Source organism: Chiloscyllium plagiosum, unplaced genomic scaffold (assembly GCF_037043375.1).
Source record: "Chiloscyllium plagiosum isolate Xiang-an unplaced genomic scaffold, Cpla_swu_hap1 HiC_scaffold_18, whole genome shotgun sequence".
Classification (NCBI taxonomy): domain Eukaryota; kingdom Metazoa; phylum Chordata; class Chondrichthyes; order Orectolobiformes; family Hemiscylliidae; genus Chiloscyllium; species Chiloscyllium plagiosum.
This window is the reverse complement of record NW_028270156.1, coordinates 36,737,871-36,754,249: the sequence shown is the minus strand read 5'-3', so window position 1 is coordinate 36,754,249 and position 16,379 is coordinate 36,737,871. Positions and strand designations below refer to the sequence as shown.

The window sequence follows — 16,379 nt, the reverse complement described above, 5'->3', positions numbered from 1 at the left end:
TGAGTTGAGAGTGTGATGCTGGAAATGCACAGCTGGTCAGGCAGCATCCGAGGAGCAGGAGAATTGACATTCAGGCATAAGCCCTTCATCAGGAATGAGAAGTTCTCATCTTTTCCATGTTCCAAATACCAACAAAGGCACAAGCATAGCCTGGGACATATGTGGTTGTCTATACTTTGAGTGTTGTCATCTTGAGGTTGTACAGGACATGAGTGAGACCTAGGGTGGGGGAATTTCAAGAACAGGGGATATATTTTTAAGGTGAGAGGAGGGAGATTTTAAAAAGACATGAGGGGCAATTTATTTTTACACAGAAGGTGATTCACATGTGGAATGAACTTCCTGAGGAAATCCTGAATGTTGAGCACAATTGCAAAGTTTAAAAGACACCTAGGTAAATATATGAATAGCAAAGGTTTGGAGAGATAGGAGTAGACATTTTTTCCTAGATTTGCTTAAGAAATGTTGTAAGGAGAAAGCCGGGAACTATTGGCCTGTCTGACTTTGGTTGTGGGTAGATTGATGGAGGTGATTTTAAAACATAAACTTTATGGACATTTAGAGAGACATAAATTGATTCGGGATAGTCAGCGTGGCTTTGTGTGAGAAAAATAATTTCTCACAAACATGCTTGCAGTTTTGAAGAAGTTACCAAAACGATTGATGAAGGCAGAACAGTAGATATTGTTTACTTGGACTTTAGTAGAACTTTTGACAAGGTTCCACATTATAGACTAATTAGTAAAGTTAGGTCACAAGATTGAGCTTGCCAATTGGACGCATTATTGGCTTAATGGCAGGAGAAAGAGACTCGTGGTTGAGGGTTGCTTTCAGATTGAAGGCCTGTCACCAGAGTGTTCCACAAGGATCGGTTCTGGGAAATCTTTTGTTTGTCATCTATATGAATGATTTGGATGAGCATATAGAAGGCATGGTTAGTCAGCTTGCAGACAGCACCAAAAGTGGTAGCGTAGTAGCCAGTGAAATAGGTTTCCTAAGATTACAAAGGGATCTTGTTCAAATGGGTCAATGGGTTCAAAAATGGCAGATGGTGTTCAATCTGGATAAATGCAAGGTATTGCATTTGGGTTCAACAAATAAGGGTAGGACACATAGGGCACAACCAAAAGTAGGGCCTTGGTTGTGTTTATACACAAGTAGTGTTGGTAGAACAGAGAGGCCAATGGGTTCAGGTACACCATTCCTTGAAGTTTCCATCACATATAGACAGGGTGGTTCAAGAGACATTTTGCACGCTGTGCCTTCATTGCTCAATCCTTTGAGTATAGGCGTTGAAAAGTCACGTTGTGTTTGGGCAGGACATTGGTGAGACATCTTCTGGAATATAGTGTTCAGTTCTGTTTGCCAAGTAATAGGAAAGATATTTTTAAGCTGGAGGAATTCAGAAGAGATTTACTGGATTTTGCCAGGTATGGAAAGTTTGAGCTGTAAAGAAAGGCTGGATAGACTGGGTAGGAACAAATTACTGCAGATGCTGGAATCTGTAACAGGAAACAAAACGTGTTGGAGATCACAATGGTCGATGGAGAGAAAGCAAGCTGGTGTTATGAATCTCGATGAATCTACATCAGAGCTGAAGTGAAGTGAAGCGATAGGCTGGAACCTTTTACACTGGAGAGTAGCAGGTCAAGTGGAAACCTTATGGACGTTTATAAAATAAAATAATGAAGGGTATAGATAGGATGAAGAGTAGTTGTCTTTTTCCTCGGATGGGGGATTTCAGGAGAGGGGGCACATTTTAAGGGCAGAAGTGCGAGAGTTAAAAAAGACATGAGGGGCATCTTTTTTTCCATAGAGGGTGGGGGTTAGCCAGTGGAATGAAGTTCCTGAGGAACTGATGGATGTGGGCACCGTTACAATGTTTAAAAGATATTTGGGTAAGTACATGAAAAGGGAAAGTTTGGATCTGGACCAGTAGCAGTGAGCTACGGCGAGTTTAGTTTGAGATTATGTTCGGCACAGAGTGATTGGGCTGAAGGGTTTGTTTCCGTACTGCATGACTCGATGACTCTCTGTGAAACTGCGTCCGCCTGTTGTCTTTGCAGCAATGTCTGCAGTGGAGCTGTTGCTGCCGTTTGAACTGAAGGCAACTGAGGGAAGCGCCACGCGATCGCCGGGGGCTGTGGCGCGCGCCTGTAATCCCGCTGCTGGGAGGCTGAGGCTGCCGGATGACTTGAGGTTGGGAGTTCTGGGCTGTTGTGGTCTGTGTCGATCGGGTGCCCACACTCAGGGCAGTGTCCACATGGTGCTCCGCGGGGAACTCGGGTGTACCAGGTGTGCTGCAGAGGGGTGAACCGGCCCAGGTCGGAAACGGAGCAGGTCAAAGCCCCCGCACTGCTCAGTAGTAGGATAGCACCTGTGAATGGATGCAGCAGTGCAGCCTGACCAATACAGTGAGACGCAGTCTTTTACACCATTCTTTACCTTGCGGCATTCCCATCTTTTGCCATCAGTGCAAACAATCTCGATGTCTCAATCCTGCTTCCTTCCTTCCCCACTCACTCCCTCCACCCCCTACGCCCGCCACGTTTATTCACTCTCACGATAACCAATCTTTACAAAGTCAACAACAAATCCACACATTTTACAACAACCGAATCTCTCTACAAGTCCTCCACACTCACCCAAACACACTCTCTCAGTCATTACCTCACACTTCCCACACTGCCCTTTTCTACCTCTCCTCAATATTCACTTCTCTTTTACTGCTCCCTGCTGTTCATAGCACCTACTGTTCTGAGAAAATCTCCACTTTACACAATCCTACCAGCCACGGCCAGCAGAGAGCGCAAAACTCTCTTCATTTTCCTGCCCGAATTCTCCATTGCTCACATTGCCGAAACTTCCATTGCAACCACCAAGCGTTCAAGCTGCCTCCCGGCTCTTTCCCCTCTCCGTCATCCATTCATTCATTCACTTCGGCAAATGATTCTCCTGCAAAACTGTGCAACACTTGAACTCTCATTCTAACTTCTCTCATGCTGTAGCTACCAGAGAGAAAGAAAGAGGCAGCAAGACTGGCATTTCCATGATGCCACAATCAAGTTGACCAACAGCCCATTTTTCCATCTCCTCACTTCCGAGTCTGAGGTCTTTGACAAGACAGCGAGAAATAATAGCAGCCGAGATGCACGTTATTTCCAAGAACGGGGGCCTTACTGGCCTCACTTTACAACTGGCGGTGGTCCAAGTGGCAGATCGGTTAGAAGAAAGTTCTCTGTTCCTCTCTGCTGCGATTCTCGCACGCCACTTGAATGCCACCGGTATTCAGTCTTCTGCTTCCCACTCTAATATTGAAAACATATCTTGGCCATTGCTGGAATGGAGCAATATAGTAGCAGAGGTGTAATTTGTTCAAGGGTTCTATCACACAAAATCATGCGACTGCCTTCCCTTACAGTCACAAGAGCATGTAACATAGAAGCTTCCGCAACAGATGTTGAACCATTGCTACTGAACCACCAACAATGCCTACCACTCCATACCACAAATACACTTTTGAAAATCAGATCACAGCACTGTGTTCCTGCTCCCAGTTTATAAGCAGAATCTGAAACTTGAGGACCTAGCACAGAAAGTAGGACAGTGCTGGTCTGAAGCTGCAGAAGGGCTTCTGTGGCGCTGCTTGGAATCGTTGGGCTGAACCATATTTCAGAGTTCAGCAGTCATCCTAGCCAAGTATGCTGTCACGGTCACAGACGTGATTGGCATTTGTATAGACGGCTGTGTGTCAAAGAAGAAAATCAGTGCGTTCATCAACCAGAAACCTTGTATGAACTGGGATATCCATTGCCTACTGAAGACCGGACAGGTGGCATTCAAATTGAATGACTCAGACTTTCATAAGAATTCTGGATACAACCTCTGCAAGGCTATTACAGATGCCAAGAGGCAGTACAGGACTACGTTAGAGACCCAAACTAACCAAATGGACACCCATCGCCTGTCACAAGGCCTACACAGCATAACAGGATGCAAATTGAAGCAGAACAGAATAGCGGAGAAAAACACAGCCTTCCCTGATCTTTTTACAATCCGTTCAAACAGAATGCCAGTGGAATGATACCACCTGCCCCCAACAACCCCAGATCCTCATATTCCTCCAGTCACTGCTGCAGATGTCAGATCGCCTTCTTGAGAGTGAACCCAAGGAAAGCAACTTGTCCGGATGGAGTCCCCAGCCATGCACTTAGATCCTGTGCAGACCAGCTAGCGAGAGAACTTTCTGACATCTTTAACCCCTCGTTGTTACAATCTGAAGTCCCCAACTGCTTCCATTATTCCGGTACCAAAGAAAGCACATGCAATGTGTCTCAACAACTACCGCCTGATGCCTCTGACTTCCATAGTTACAAAGTCCTTTGAGAGGTTAGTCATGGATCACATCAACCCTAGACCCCCAGCCTGCCTCAATCCCTTGCAATCTGCCTACCAGTGCAACAGGTCCACGGTAGATGCCATTTTTCTCATCCTGCACTCATTCGACGAACATCTGAATAATACAGATACCTGTGTCAGGCCTCTACTTATTGATTACAGCTCCACCTTCAACATTATAATACCAACCAAACTAACCTCCAAACTCTGAGACCTAGGTCTTGGGTCTGCTATCTGCAACAGGATCCTCAACCTCTTGATCCATAGACTGCAGTCAGTAAAGAAAGATAACATCACCTCCTCTGCGATGCGCCTCAACACCGGCGCCTCCCAAGAATACGTACTCAAGCTCCTACTGCACTCCCTGTACACTCGGGACTGTGTGGCACAATTTCATCCGAATGCCATTTACAAGTTCACTGAAAACACTACCATTGTATGACAGATATCAGACAACCATGAGTTAGCATACAGAAAGAAGATAGGATGCTTGATCTTATGATGCAAAGATAACAATCTCTCCTCCAAAGTGGTGGGCAAAACTAAGGAGCTTGATCATCGACCTCCGGAAGAAAGAAGAACAACATGACCCTACTTATATCAATGGAGCTGAGGTGGAGAGGGTCGATAGCGTCAAATTCCTTGGAGTGATGATAACCAGCAACCTGCACTGAACCTCCCACAGAGGTGTGATAATCAAGAAGGCACAACAATGCCTCTTCTTCCTCTGAATGCTTATGAAATTCAGCATGTCTGTAAGGACCCTCACTAACTCTTATAGATGCATGATAGAAAGCATTCTACCCAGCTACATCATGGCTGGTACAGTAATTGCTCTACCCATGGCCATAAGAACCTACAGAAAGTTATGTGAACAGCCCAGACATGGACTCCCTCTACGTATACTGTAGTTCCGGAATGGCAGCTAGCGTCAACAGTGACACCTCCAATCCTGGTATTAATCTCTTCCAACCTCTTCCATCACGCAGAAGATACAAAAGCTTAAACGCACATACCAGTTGGTTCCAGAACAAATTTTTACCCGCTGTTATTCGTCTGTCGAATGGGTCTCTCAAATTTCAAATCTAATGGCGATCTCTTTTTGTCCTCTCCTTGCAGCCATAACTTTCTCTGCCTTGCTCTGTTCAATCACCCTATGATCTGCTTATTCTGTACACAAAACACAACTTTCAACTGCACTTAGGTATGTGTGACAACGATAAATCACATCAAATCAAGTGCAACAGCCTGCTCGACTTACACAGTGACTGCAGTGGAGCTGTTGTCACCACTTGCAACTGACAAAGTCCAGCTGCATACATGACATGGATAAACAAACAGTATTAACATTTTGCGTCTGAAATGTTTTCTTCAGAACTGAACAGTCTTGGAATTTAAACATTTTTATGCTGTTGAGAAAGGGGGAGAAACATTAAGTAGAATAAATGGTAATGGTGCTCAGAGCAGGAGACAAAAAGAGTGGTAATGTTAGTAAAAGTGAGATGGAAATGTAAAATGCATGGAGATACTAGGTGCAAAAGAGAGAAAGAAAATCTATTCTGTTGAGAGTGAAACAACACGATACATTTTTTTTTAAAAAAGCAATGGAGGTGAAGGAAGGAGTCAGTTTCTAAACCAACTGGAGGGGTAGATGTCATGCTGTGAAGTTTGTTGACTCAATGTTCAGGGCTAGCATAGGGAGATGTGACATGAAAATGTGATGTTGTTCCTCCAGTTCACATTGAACATTAATACAACATGATAGCACACCCAGGATGGGAATTTTAGCATGGGAACATGATGGTTTAAGTGAAAAGGCAAACAACTGGCTGGTGAGTGTCATAATTAGGGATCGGGCACAGGTATGACATCATCGATATATCAGAGAAAGAGTTGTTGGTAGTCTCGGAATAGAAACACAACAAGGCATGTTTCACATACTGAGTTGAGAGTGTGATGCTGGAAATGCACAGCTGGTCAGGCAGCATCCGAGGAGCAGGAGAATTGACATTCAGGCATAAGCCCTTCATCAGGAATGAGAAGTTCTCATCTTTTCCATGTTCCAAATACCAACAAAGGCACAAGCATAGCCTGGGACATATGTGGTTGTCTATACTTTGAGTGTTGTCATCTTGAGGTTGTACAGGACATGAGTGAGACCTAGGGTGGGGGAATTTCAAGAACAGGGGATATATTTTTAAGGTGAGAGGAGGGAGATTTTAAAAAGACATGAGGGGCAATTTATTTTTACACAGAAGGTGATTCACATGTGGAATGAACTTCCTGAGGAAATCCTGAATGTTGAGCACAATTGCAAAGTTTAAAAGACACCTAGGTAAATATATGAATAGCAAAGGTTTGGAGAGATAGGAGTAGACATTTTTTCCTAGATTTGCTTAAGAAATGTTGTAAGGAGAAAGCCGGGAACTATTGGCCTGTCTGACTTTGGTTGTGGGTAGATTGATGGAGGTGATTTTAAAACATAAACTTTATGGACATTTAGAGAGACATAAATTGATTCGGGATAGTCAGCGTGGCTTTGTGTGAGAAAAATAATTTCTCACAAACATGCTTGCAGTTTTGAAGAAGTTACCAAAACGATTGATGAAGGCAGAACAGTAGATATTGTTTACTTGGACTTTAGTAGAACTTTTGACAAGGTTCCACATTATAGACTAATTAGTAAAGTTAGGTCACAAGATTGAGCTTGCCAATTGGACGCATTATTGGCTTAATGGCAGGAGAAAGAGACTCGTGGTTGAGGGTTGCTTTCAGATTGAAGGCCTGTCACCAGAGTGTTCCACAAGGATCGGTTCTGGGAAATCTTTTGTTTGTCATCTATATGAATGATTTGGATGAGCATATAGAAGGCATGGTTAGTCAGCTTGCAGACAGCACCAAAAGTGGTAGCGTAGTAGCCAGTGAAATAGGTTTCCTAAGATTACAAAGGGATCTTGTTCAAATGGGTCAATGGGTTCAAAAATGGCAGATGGTGTTCAATCTGGATAAATGCAAGGTATTGCATTTGGGTTCAACAAATAAGGGTAGGACACATAGGGCACAACCAAAAGTAGGGCCTTGGTTGTGTTTATACACAAGTAGTGTTGGTAGAACAGAGAGGCCAATGGGTTCAGGTACACCATTCCTTGAAGTTTCCATCACATATAGACAGGGTGGTTCAAGAGACATTTTGCACGCTGTGCCTTCATTGCTCAATCCTTTGAGTATAGGCGTTGAAAAGTCACGTTGTGTTTGGGCAGGACATTGGTGAGACATCTTCTGGAATATAGTGTTCAGTTCTGTTTGCCAAGTAATAGGAAAGATATTTTTAAGCTGGAGGAATTCAGAAGAGATTTACTGGATTTTGCCAGGTATGGAAAGTTTGAGCTGTAAAGAAAGGCTGGATAGACTGGGTAGGAACAAATTACTGCAGATGCTGGAATCTGTAACAGGAAACAAAACGTGTTGGAGATCACAATGGTCGATGGAGAGAAAGCAAGCTGGTGTTATGAATCTCGATGAATCTACATCAGAGCTGAAGTGAAGTGAAGCGATAGGCTGGAACCTTTTACACTGGAGAGTAGCAGGTCAAGTGGAAACCTTATGGACGTTTATAAAATAAAATAATGAAGGGTATAGATAGGATGAAGAGTAGTTGTCTTTTTCCTCGGATGGGGGATTTCAGGAGAGGGGGCACATTTTAAGGGCAGAAGTGCGAGAGTTAAAAAAGACATGAGGGGCATCTTTTTTTCCATAGAGGGTGGGGGTTAGCCAGTGGAATGAAGTTCCTGAGGAACTGATGGATGTGGGCACCGTTACAATGTTTAAAAGATATTTGGGTAAGTACATGAAAAGGGAAAGTTTGGATCTGGACCAGTAGCAGTGAGCTACGGCGAGTTTAGTTTGAGATTATGTTCGGCACAGAGTGATTGGGCTGAAGGGTTTGTTTCCGTACTGCATGACTCGATGACTCTCTGTGAAACTGCGTCCGCCTGTTGTCTTTGCAGCAATGTCTGCAGTGGAGCTGTTGCTGCCGTTTGAACTGAAGGCAACTGAGGGAAGCGCCACGAGATCGTCGGGGGCTGTGGCGCGCGCCTGTAATTCCGCTGCTGGGAGGCTGAGGCTGCCGGATGACTTGAGGTTGGGAGTTCTGGGCTGTTGTGGTCTGTGTCGATCGGGTGCCCACACTCAGGGCAGTGTCCACATGGTGCTCCTCGGGGAACTCGGGTGTACCAGGTGTGCTGCAGAGGGGTGAACCGGCCCAGGTCGGAAACGGAGCAGGTCAAAGCCCCCGCACTGCTCAGTAGTGGGATAGCACTTGTGAATGGATGCAGCAGTGCAGCCTTACCAATACAGTGAGACGCAGTCTTTTACACCATTCTTTACCTTGCGGCATTCCCATCTTTTGCCATCAGTGCAAACAATCTCGATGTCTCAATCCTGCTTCCTTCCTTCCCCACTCACTCCCTCCACCCCCTACGCCCGCCACGTTTATTCACTCTCACGATAACCAATCTTTACAAAGTCAACAACAAATCCACACATTTTACAACAACCGAATCTCTCTACAAGTCCTCCACACTCACCCAAACACACTCTCTCAGTCATTACCTCACACTTCCCACACTGCCCTTTTCTACCTCTCCTCAATATTCACTTCTCTTTTACTGCTCCCTGCTGTTCACAGCACCTACTGTTCTGAGAAAATCTCCACTTTACACAATCCTACCAGCCACGGCCAGCAGAGAGCGCAAAACTCTCTTCATTTTCCTGCCCGAATTCTCCATTGCTCACATTGCCGAAACTTCCATTGCAACCACCAAGCGTTCAAGCTGCCTCCCGGCTCTTTCCCCTCTCCGTCATCCATTCATTCATTCACTTCGGCAAATGATTCTCCTGCAAAACTGTGCAACACTTGAACTCTCATTCTAACTTCTCTCATGCTGTGGCTACCAGAGAGAAAGAAAGAGGCAGCAAGACTGGCATTTCCATGATGCCACAATCAAGTTGACCAACAGCCCATTTTTCCATCTCCTCACTTCCGAGTATGAGGTCTTAGACAAGACAGCGAGAAATAATAGCAGCCGAGATGCACGTTATTTCCAAGAACGGGGGCCTTACTGGCCTCACTTTACAACTGGCGGTGGTCCAAGTGGCAGATCGGTTAGAAGAAAGTTCTCTGTTCCTCTCTGCTGCGATTCTCGCACGCCACTTGAATGCCACCGGTATTCAGTCTTCTGCTTCCCACTCTAATATTGAAAACATATCTTGGCCATTGCTGGAATGGAGCAATATAGTAGCAGAGGTGTAATTTGTTCAAGGGTTCTATCACACAAAATCATGCGACTGCCTTCCCTTACAGTCACAAGAGCATGTAACATAGAAGCTTCCGCAACAGATGTTGAACCATTGCTACTGAACCACCAACAATGCCTACCACTCCATACCACAAATACACTTTTGAAAATCAGATCACAGCACTGTGTTCCTGCTCCCAGTTTATAAGCAGAATCTGAAACTTGAGGACCTAGCACAGAAAGTAGGACAGTGCTGGTCTGAAGCTGCAGAAGGGCTTCTGTGGCGCTGCTTGGAATCGTTGGGCTGAACCATATTTCAGAGTTCAGCAGTCATCCTAGCCAAGTATGCTGTCACGGTCACAGACGTGATTGGCATTTGTATAGACGGCTGTGTGTCAAAGAAGAAAATCAGTGCGTTCTTCAACCAGAAACCTTGTATGAACTGGGATATCCATTGCCTACTGAAGACCGGGCAGGTGGCATTCAAATTGAATGACTCAGACTTTCATAAGAATTCTGGATACAACCTCTGCAAGGCTATTACAGATGCCAAGAGGCAGTACAGGACTACGTTAGAGACCCAAACTAACCAAATGGACACCCATCGCCTGTCACAAGGCCTACACAGCATAACAGGATGCAAATTGAAGCAGAACAGAATAGCGGAGAAAAACACAGCCTTCCCTGATCTTTTTACAATCCGTTCAAACAGAATGCCAGTGGAATGATACCACCTGCCCCCAACAACCCCAGATCCTCATATTCCTCCAATCACTGCTGCAGATGTCAGATCGCCTTCTTGAGAGTGAACCCAAGGAAAGCAACTTGTCCGGATGGAGTCCCCAGCCATGCACTTAGATCCTGTGCAGACCAGCGAGCGAGAGAACTTTCTGACATCTTTAACCCCTCGTTGTTACAATCTGAAGTCCCCAACTGCTTCCATTATTCCGGTACCAAAGAAAGCACATGCAATGTGTCTCAATGACTACCGCCTGATGCCTCTGACTTCCATAGTTACAAAGTCCTTTGAGAGGTTAGTCATGGATCACATCAACCCTAGACCCCCAGCCTGCCTCAATCCCTTGCAATCTGCCTACCAGTGCAACAGGTCCACGGTAGATGCCATTTTTCTCATCCTGCACTCATTCGACGAACATCTGAATAATACAGATACCTGTGTCAGGCTTCTACTTATTGATTACAGCTCCACCTTCAACATTATAATACCAACCAAACTAACCTCCAAACTCTGAGACCTAGGTCTTGGGTCTGCTATCTGCAACAGGATCCTCAACCCCTTGATCCATAGACTGCAGTCAGTAAAGAAAGATAACATCACCTCCTCTGCGATGCGCCTCAACACCGGCGCCTCCCAAGAATACGTACTCAAGCTCCTACTGCACTCCCTGTACACTCGGGACTGTGTGGCACCATTTCATCCGAATGCCATTTACAAGTTCACTGAAAACACTACCATTGTATGACAGATATCAGACAACCATGAGTTAGCATACAGAAAGAAGATAGGATGCTTGATCTTATGATGCAAAGATAACAATCTCTCCTCCAAAGTGGTGGGCAAAACTAAGGAGCTTGATCATCGACCTCCGGAAGAAAGAAGAACAACATGACCCTACTTACATCAATGGAGCTGAGGTGGAGAGGGTCGATAGCGTCAAATTCCTTGGAGTGATGATAACCAGCAACCTGCACTGAACCTCCCACAGAGGTGTGATAATCAAGAAGGCACAACAATGCCTCTTCTTCCTCTGAACGCTTATGAAATTCAGCATGTCTGTAAGGACCCTCACTAACTCTTATAGATGCATCATAGAAAGCATTCTACCCAGCTACATCATGGCTGGTACAGTAATTGCTCTACTCATGGCCATAAGAACCTACAGAAAGTTATGTGAACAGCCCAGACATGGACTCCCTCTACGTATACTGTAGTTCCGGAATGGCAGCTAGCGTCAACAGTGACACCTCCAATCCTGGTATTAATCTCTTCCAACCTCTTCCATCACGCAGAAGATACAAAAGCTTAAACGCACATACCAGTGGGTTCCAGAACAAATTTTTACCCGCTGTTATTCGTCTGTCGAATGGGTCTCTCAAATTTCAAATCTAATGGCGATCTCTTTTTGTCCTCTCCTTGCAGCCATAACTTTCTCTGCCTTGCTCTGTTCAATCACCCTATGATCTGCTTATTCTGTACACAAAACACAACTTTCAACTGCACTTAGGTATGTGTGACAACGATAAATCACATCAAATCAAGTGCAACAGCCTGCTCGACTTACACAGTGACTGCAGTGGAGCTGTTGTCACCACTTGCAACTGACAAAGTCCAGCTGCATACATGACATGGATAAACAAACAGTATTAACATTTTGCGTATGAAATGTTTTCTTCAGAACTGAACAGTCTTGGAATTTAAACATTTTTATGCTGTTGAGAGAGGGGGAGAAACATTAAGTAGAATAAATGGTAATGGTTCTCAGAGCAGGAGACAAAAAGAGTGGTAATGTTAGTAAAAGTGAGATGGAAATGTAAAATGCATGGAGATACTAGGTGCAAAAGAGAGAAAGAAAATCTATTCTGTTGAGAGTGAAACAACACGATACTTTTTTTTTAAAAAAGCAATGGAGGTGAAGGAAGGAGTCAGTTTCTAAACCAACTGGAGGGGTAGATGTCATGCTGTGAAGTTTGTTGACTCAATGTTCAGGGCTAGCACAGGGAGATGTGACATGAAAATGTGATGTTGTTCCTCCAGTTCCCATTGAACATTAATACAACACGATAGCACACCCAGGATGGGAATTTTAGCATGGGAACATGATGGTTTAAGTGAAAAGGCAAACAACTGGCTGGTGAGTGTCATAATTAGGGATTGGACACAGGTATGACATCATCGATATATCAGAGAAAGAGTTGTTGGTAGTCTCGGAATAGAAACACAACAAGGCATGTTTCACATACTGAGTTGAGAGTGTGATGCTGGAAATGCACAGCTGGTCAGGCAGCATCCGAGGAGCAGGAGAATTGACATTCAGGCATAAGCCCTTCATCAGGAATGAGAAGTTCTCATCTTTTCCATGTTCCAAATACCAACAAAGGCACAAGCATAGCCTGGGACATATGTGGTTGTCTATACTTTGAGTGTTGTCATCTTGAGGTTGTACAGGACATGAGTGAGACCTAGGGTGGGGGAATTTCAAGAACAGGGGATATATTTTTAAGGTGAGAGGAGGGAGATTTTAAAAAGACATGAGGGGCAATTTATTTTTACACAGAAGGTGATTCACATGTGGAATGAACTTCCTGAGGAAATCCTGAATGTTGAGCACAATTGCAAAGTTTAAAAGACACCTAGGTAAATATATGAATAGCAAAGGTTTGGAGAGATAGGAGTAGACATTTTTTCCTAGATTTGCTTAAGAAATGTTGTAAGGAGAAAGCCGGGAACTATTGGCCTGTCTGACTTTGGTTGTGGGTAGATTGATGGAGGTGATTTTAAAACATAAACTTTATGGACATTTAGAGAGACATAAATTGATTCGGGATAGTCAGCGTGGCTTTGTGTGAGAAAAATAATTTCTCACAAACATGCTTGCAGTTTTGAAGAAGTTACCAAAACGATTGATGAAGGCAGAACAGTAGATATTGTTTACTTGGACTTTAGTAGAACTTTTGACAAGGTTCCACATTATAGACTAACTAGTAAAGTTAGGTCACAAGATTGAGCTTGCCAATTGGACGCATTATTGGCTTAATGGCAGGAGAAAGAGACTCGTGGTTGAGGGTTGCTTTCAGATTGAAGGCCTGTCACCAGAGTGTTCCACAAGGATCGGTTCTGGGAAATCTTTTGTTTGTCATCTATATGAATGATTTGGATGAGCATATAGAAGGCATGGTTAGTCAGCTTGCAGACAGCAACAAAAGTGGTAGTGTAGTAGCCAGTGAAATAGGTTTCCTAAGATTACAAAGGGATCTTGTTCAAATGGGTCAATGGGTTCAAAAATGGCAGATGGTGTTCAATCTGGATAAATGCAAGGTATTGCATTTGGGTTCAACAAATAAGGGTAGGACACATAGGGCACAACCAAAAGTAGGGCCTTGGTTGTGTTTATACACAAGTAGTGTTGGTAGAACAGAGAGGCCAATGGGTTCAGGTACACCATTCCTTGAAGTTTCCATCACATATAGACAGGGTGGTTCAAGAGACATTTTGCACGCTGTGCCTTCATTGCTCAATCCTTGGAGTATAGGCGTTGAAAAGTCACGTTGTGTTTGGGCAGGACATTGGTGAGACATCTTCTGGAATACAGTGTTCAGTTCTGTTTGCCAAGTAATAGGAAGGATATTTTTAAGCTGGAGGAATTCAGAAGCTGGATTTTGCCAGGTATGGAAAGTTTGAGCTGTTAAGAAAGGCTGGATAGACTGGGTAGGAACAAATTACTGCAGATGCTGGAATCTGTAACAGGAAACAAAAAGTGTTGGAGATCACAATGGTCGATGGAGAGAAAGCAAGCTGGTGTTCTGAATCTCGATGAATCTACATCAGAGCTGAAGTGAAGTGAAGCGATAGGCTGGAACCTTTTACACTGGAGAGTAGCAGGTCAAGTGGAAACCTTATGGACGTTTATAAAATAAAATAATGAAGGGTATAGATAGGATGAAGAGTAGTTGTCTTTTTCCTCGGATGGGGGATTTCAGGAGAGGGGGCACATTTTAAGGGCAGAAGTGCGAGAGTTAAAAAAGACATGAGGGGCATCTTTTTTTCCATAGAGGGTGGGGGTTAGCCAGTGGAATGAAGTTCCTGAGGAACTGATGGATGTGGGCACCGTTACAATGTTTAAAAGATATTTGGGTAAGTACATGAAAAGGGAAAGTTTGGATCTGGACCAGTAGCAGTGAGCTACGGCGAGTTTAGTTTGAGATTATGTTCGGCACAGAGTGATTGGGCTGAAGGGTTTGTTTCCGTACTGCATGACTCGATGACTCTCTGTGAAACTGCGTCCGCCTGTTGTCTTTGCAGCAACGTCTGCAGTGGAGCTGTTGCTGCCGTTTGAACTGAAGGCAACTGAGGGAAGCGCCACGCGATCGCCGGGGGCTGTGGCGCGCGCCTGTAATCCCGCTGCTGGGAGGCTAAGGCTGCCGGATGACTTGAGGTTGGGAGTTCTGGGCTGTTGTGGTCTGTGTCGATCGGGTGCCCACACTCAGGGCAGTGTCCACATGGTGCTCCTCGGGGAACTCGGGTGTACCAGGTGTGCTGCAGAGGGGTGAACCGGCCCAGGTCGGAAACGGAGCAGGTCAAAGCCCCCGCACTGCTCAGTAGTGGGATAGCACCTGTGAATGGATGCAGCAGTGCAGCCTGACCAATACAGTGAGACGCAGTCTTTTACACCATTCTTTACCTTGCGGCATTCCCATCTTTTGCCATCAGTGTAAACAATCTCGATGTCTCAATCCTGCTTCCTTCCTTCCCCACTCACTCCCTCCACCCCCTACGCCCGCCACGTTTATTCACTCTCACGATAACCAATCTTTACAAAGTCAACAACAAATCCACACATTTTACAACAACCGAATCTCTCTACAAGTCCTCCACACTCACCCAAACACACTCTCTCAGTCATTAACTCACACTTCCCACACTGCCCTTTTCCACCTCTCCTCAATATTCACTTCTCTTTTACTGCTCCCTGCTGTTCACAGCACCTACTGTTCTGAGAAAATCTCCACTTTACACAATCCTACCAGCCACGGCCAGCAGAGAGCGCAAAACTCTCTTCATTTTCCTGCCCGAATTCTCCATTGCTCACATTGCCGAAACTTCCATTGCAACCACCAAGCGTTCAAGCTGCCTCCCGGCTCTTTCCCCTCTCCGTCATCCATTCATTCATTCACTTCGGCAAATGATTCTCCTGCAAAACTGTGCAACACTTGAACTCTCATTCTAACTTCTCTCATGCTGTAGCTACCAGAGAGAAAGAAAGAGGCAGCAAGACTGGCATTTCCATGATGCCACAATCAAGTTGACCAACAGCCCATTTTTCCATCTCCTCACTTCCGAGTATGAGGTCTTAGACAAGACAGCGAGAAATAATAGCAGCCGAGATGCACGTTATTTCCAAGAACGGGGGCCTTACTGGCCTCACTTTACAACTGGCGGTGGTCCAAGTGGCAGATCGGTTAGAAGAAAGTTCTCTGTTCCTCTCTGCTGCGATTCTCGCACGCCACTTGAATGCCACCGGTATTCAGTCTTCTGCTTCCCACTCTAATATTGAAAACATATCTTGGCCATTGCTGGAATGGAGCAATATAGTAGCAGAGGTGTAATTTGTTCAAGGGTTCTATCACACAAAATCATGCGACTGCCTTCCCTTACAGTCACAAGAGCATGTAACATAGAAGCTTCCGCAACAGATGTTGAACCATTGCTACTGAACCACCAACAATGCCTACCACTCCATACCACAAATACACTTTTGAAAATCAGATCACAGCACTGTGTTCCTGCTCCCAGTTTATAAGCAGAATCTGAAACTTGAGGACCTAGCACAGAAAGTAGGACAGTGCTGGTCTGAAGCTGCAGAAGGGCTTCTGTGGCGCTGCTTGGAATCGTTGGGCTGAACCATATTTCAGAGTTCAGCAGTCATCCTAGCCAAGTATGCTGTC

General features: G+C 44.8%; 3 non-coding genes across 3 annotated transcripts; all 3 read left to right on the top strand.

Annotated features, from left to right (window-relative positions):
- Nucleotides 1-2,133: 2,133 nt before the first annotated feature.
- LOC148146942 (signal recognition particle RNA) lies at nucleotides 2,134-2,431 on the top strand. The gene has a single exon (XR_015760279.1).
- Nucleotides 2,432-8,472: 6,041 nt separating this feature from the next.
- Nucleotides 8,473-8,770, top strand: LOC148146941 (signal recognition particle RNA). Its single transcript, XR_015760289.1, has one exon.
- A 6,033-nt stretch (nucleotides 8,771-14,803) lies between these two features.
- Nucleotides 14,804-15,101, top strand: LOC148146940 (signal recognition particle RNA). The gene has a single exon (XR_015760306.1).
- The last annotated feature ends 1,278 nt before the right edge of the window (nucleotides 15,102-16,379 follow it).